Below are 5238 nucleotides of genomic sequence, written 5' to 3' on the forward strand. Positions count from 1 at the left end.
CTCATTGTGGTTTTGATTTGCATTTCTCTAATGGCCAGGGACATTGAGCATCTCTTCATGTGCCTCTTGGCCATCTGTATTTCCTCTTCTGAGAGGTGTCTGTTCAAGTCTTTTTCCCATTTTGTAATTGGGTTGGCTGTCTTTTTGTTGTTGAGTTGAACAATCTCTTTATAAATTCTGGATACTAGACCTTTATCTGATATGTCATTTCCAAATATTGTCTCCCATTGTGTAGGCTGTCTTTCTACTTTCTTGATGAAGTTCTTTGATGCACAAAAGTGTTTAATTTTGAGGAGCTCCCATTTATTTATTTATTTCTTCAGTGCTCTTGCTTTAGGTTTAAGGTCCATAAAACCGCCTCCACTTGTAAGTTTCATAAGATATGTCCCTATATTTTCCTCTAACTGTTTTATGGTCTTAGACCTAATGTTTAGATCTTTGATCCATTTTGAGTTAACTTTTGTATAGGGTGTGAGATACGGGTCCTCTTTCATTCTTTTGCATATGGATATCCAGTTCTCTAGGCACCATTTATTGAAGAGACTGTTCTGTCCCAGGTGAGTTGGCTTGACTGCCTTATCAAAGATCAAATGTCCATAGATGAGAGGGTCTATATCTGAGCATTCTATTCGATTCCATTGGTCGATATATCTATCTTTATGCCAGTACCATGCTGTTTTGACCACTGTGGCTTCATAATATGCCTTAAAGTCAGGCAGCGTGAGACCTCCAGCTTCGTTTTTTTTCCTCAAGATACTTTTAGCAATTCCGGGCACCCTGCCCTTCCAGATAAATTTGCTTATTGGTTTTTCTTTTTCTGAAAAATAAGTTGTTGGGATTTTGATTGGTATTGCATTGAATCTGTAAATCAATTTAGGTAGGATTGACATCTTAACTATATTTAGTCTTCCAATCCATGAACACGGTATGCCCTTCCATCTATTTAGGTCTTCTGTGATTTCTTTGAACAGTTTTTTGTAGTTTTCTTTGTATAGGTTTTTTGTCTCTTTAGTTAAATTTATTCCTAGGTATTTTATTCTTTTAGTTGCAATTGTAAATGGGATTCGTTTCTTGATTTCCCCCTCAGCTTGTTCATTGCTAGTGTATAGAAATGCTACAGATTTTTGAATGTTGATCTTGTAACCTGCTACTTTGCTGTACTCATTTATTAGCTCTAGTAGTTTTGTTGTGGATTTTTCCAGGTTTTCGACGTATAGTATCATATCATCTGCAACAGTGATAGTTTTACTTCTTCCTTTCCAATTTTGATGCCTTGTATTTCTTTTTCTTGTCTAATTGCTCTGGCTAGAACCTCCAACACGATGTTGAATAGTAGTGGTGATAATGGACATCCTTGTCTTGTTCCTGATCTTAGGGGGAAAGTTTTCAATTTTTCCCCATTGAGGATGATATTAGCTGTGGGTTTTTCATATATTCCCTCTATCATTTTAAGGAAGTTCCCTTGTATTCCTATCTTTTGAAGTGTTTTCAACAGGAAAGGATGTTGAATCTTGTCGAATGCCTTCTCTGCATCAATTGAGATGATCATGTGATTTTTCTGCTTTGATTTGTTGATATGGTGTATTACATTAATTGATTTTCTTATGTTGAACCATCCTTGCATACCTGGGATGAATCCTACTTGGTCATGATGCATAATTCTTTTAATGTGTTGCTGGATTCGATTTGCTAGAATTTTGTTGAGGATTTTTGCATCTATATTCATTAGAGAGATTGGTCTGTAGTTTTCTTTTTTTGTAATATCTTTGCCTGGTTTTGGTATGAGGGTGATGTTGGCTTCATAGAATGAATTAGGTAGCTTTCCCTGCACTTCAGTTTTTTTGAAGAGTTTGAGGAGAGTTGGTACTAATTCTTTCTGGAATGTTTGGTAGAATTCACATATGAAGCCGTCTGATCCTGGACTTTTCTTTTAAGGGAGCTTTTGAATGACTGATTCAATTTCTTTATTTGTGATTGGTTTGTTGAGGTCATCTATTTCTTCTTGAGTCAAAGTTGGTTGTTCATGTCTTTCCAGGAACCCGTCCATTTCATCTAAATTGTTGTGTTTATTAGCGTAAAGTTGTTCATAGTATCCTGTTATTACCTCCTTTATTTCTGTGAGGTCAATGGTTATGTCTCCTCTTCCATTTCTGATCTTATTTATTTGCATCCTCTCTCTTCTTCTTTTTGTCAATCTTGCTAAGGGCCCATCAATCTTATTGATTTTCTCATAGAACCAACTTCTGGTCTTATTGATTTTCTCTATTGTTTTCATGTTTTCAATTTCATTTATTTCTGCTTTAATCTTTGTTATTTCTTTCCTTTTGCTTGCTTTGGGGTTAGTTTGCTGTTCTTTCTCCAGTTCTGCCAAGTGGACAGTTAATTCCTGAATTTTTGCCTTTTCTTCTTTTCTGATATAGGCATTTAGGGCAATAAATTTCCCTCTTAGCACTGCCTTTGCTGCGTCCCATAGGTTTTGATATGTTGTGTTTTCATTTTCATTCGCCTCGAGATATTTACTAATTTCTCTTGCAATTTCTTCCTTGACCCACTCGTTAAGAGTGTGTTGTTGAGCCTCCACGTATTTGTGAATTTTCTGGCCCTCCGCCTATTATTGATTTCCAACTTCATTCCTTTATGATCCGAGAAAGTGTTGTGTATGATTTCAATCTTTTTAAATTTGTTAAGACTTGCTTTGTGACCCAGCATATGCTCTATCTTTGAGAATGATCCATGAGCACTTGAGAAAAAGGTGTATCCTGCTGTTGTGGGATGTAATGTCCTATAAATGTCTGTTAAGTCTAGCTCCTTTATAGTAATATTCAGATTCTCTATTTCTTTATTGATCCTCTGTCTAGATGTTCTGTCCATTGATGAGAGTGGTGAATTGAAGTCTCCAACTATTATGGTATATGGGTCTATTTCCCTTTTCAGTGTTTGCAGTATATTCCTCATATATTTTGGGGCATTCTGGTTCAGTGCATAAATATTTATGATTGTTATGTCTTCTTGTTTAATTGTTCCTTTTATTAGTATATAGTGTCCTTCTTTGTCTCTTTTAACTGTTTTACATTTGAAGTCTAATTTGTTGGATATTAGTATAGCTACTCCTGCTCTTTTCTGGTTGTTATTTGCATGAAATATCTTTTCCCAACCTTTCACTTTCAACCTATGTTTATCTTTGGGTCTAAGATGTGTTTCCTGTAGACAGCATATAGAAGGATCCTGTTTTTTAATCCATTCTGCCAGTCTATGCTTTTTGATTGGGGAATTCAGCCCATTAACATTTAGTGTTATTACTGTTTGGATAATATTTTCCTCTACCATTTTGCCTTTTGTATTATATATATCATATCTGATTTTCCTTCTTTCTACACTCTTCTCCATACCTCTCTCTTCTGTCTTTTCGGTTCTGACTCTAGTGCTCCCTTTAGTATTTCTTGCAGAGCTGGTCTCTTGGTCACAAATTCTCTCAGTGACTTTTTGTCTGAAAATGTTTTCATTTCTCCCTCATTTTTGAAGGACAATTTGCTGGATATAGAAGTCTTGGTTGGCAGTTTTTCTCTTTTAGTAATTTAAATATATCATCCCACTGTCTTCTAGCTTCCATGGTTTCTGCTGAGAAATCTACACATAGTCTTATTGGGTTTCCCTTGTATGTGATGGATTGTTTTTCTCTTGCTGCTTTCAAGATCCTCTCTTTCTCTTTGACCTCTGACATTCCAACTAGTAAGTGTCTTGGAGAACGCCTATTTGGGTCTATTCTCTTTGGGGTGCGCTGCACTTCTTGGATCTGTAATTTTAGGTCTTTCATAAGAGTTGGGAAATTTTCAGTCATAATTTCTTCCATTAGTTTTTCTCCTCCTTTTCCCTTCTCTTCTCCTTCTTGGACACCCACAACACGTATATTTGTGCGCTTCATATTGTCATTCAGTTCCCTGATCCCCTGTTCAAATTTTTCCATTCTTTTTCCCTATAGTTTCTGTTTCTTTTTGGAATTCAGATGTTCCATCCTCCAATTCACTAATTTTAGCTTCTGTCTCTTTAAATCTACCATTGTAGTATCCATTGTTTTTTCCATCTTTTCTACTTTGTCCTTCACTCCCATAAGTTCTGTGATTTGTTTTTTCAGTTTTTCTATTTCTTCTTTTTGTTCAGCCCATGTCTTCTTCATGTCATCCCTCAATTTATTGATTTGGTTTTTGAAGAGGTTTTCCATTTCTGTTTGTATATTCAGCATTAGTTGTCTCAGCTCCTGTATCTCATTTGAACTATTGGTTTGTACCTTTGACTGGGCCATATCTTCAATTTTCCGAGCGTGATCCATTATCTTCTGCTGGCGTCTGGGCATTTAATCAGATTTCCCTGGGTGTGGGATCCAGCAGGTTGAAAGATTTTTCTGTGAAATCTCTGGGCTCTGTTTTTCTTATCCTGCCCAGTAGATGGCGCTCGTCTGTCTGCGGGTCCCACCAGTAAAAGATGCTGTGGCTCCTTTAACTTGGGAGAACTCTCGCTGTAGGGGAGGGTCGCCAGCCTAAGCGGCTTGGGGGAGTGCCAATCCGAATCTCCCAGCCGGCCCGGGAATCCGCGCGTGGGGAGGGTTGCCGGCCTCCGCAGCTTGGGGGAGCGCCTGTCCAAATTTCCCAGTCGGCCCGGGGCGCCAAGCGTGGCGGGGGGCCGCCGGCCGCCGTGGCTTGGGGGAGTGCCTATCCACTGTTCCCAGCTGGACCGGGAAGCCACATGTTTGGAAAGGACCCCGGTTGCCAGTCTCCGCAGCTTGGGGGATCTCCGATCCAATTCTCCCAGCTGGTCCGGGGGGGTGCGCGTGGTGGGGGGGTGGGCGCCAGCCGCCGCGGCTTGAGGGGATCGCCTGTCCAATTCTCCCAGCAGTCCCAGGAAGGAGGAAGGGAGGGACTCCGGCCGCCTGCCGCCCCGGCCCGGAGAAGCGCGCTCCCCTCGGTGATCTCACCGCAGCGGGTTCTCCCAGCCAGTCAGCTGTTCCAGAATGGGGTACGCTGTCTTCTTGGTCTCTGTCGTGGCTCCGGGAGCTGTTCTGTACCGTTTCTACTTCCCTAGTAGCTGTTCTGGACGAGGAACTAAGACCCGCGCGTCTTACTAAGCCGCCATCGTCTCCGGAAGTCCCGGTGGCATTTTATTTGTGAGTAATGAGGATTGCATTCATTTAAATTCATTATTATTCATATAAATAATAATGAAATATTATTTCATTATATTTTG

The sequence above is a fragment of the Tamandua tetradactyla genome, chromosome 13, assembly GCF_023851605.1.
Source record: "Tamandua tetradactyla isolate mTamTet1 chromosome 13, mTamTet1.pri, whole genome shotgun sequence".
Lineage (NCBI taxonomy): Eukaryota > Metazoa > Chordata > Mammalia > Pilosa > Myrmecophagidae > Tamandua > Tamandua tetradactyla.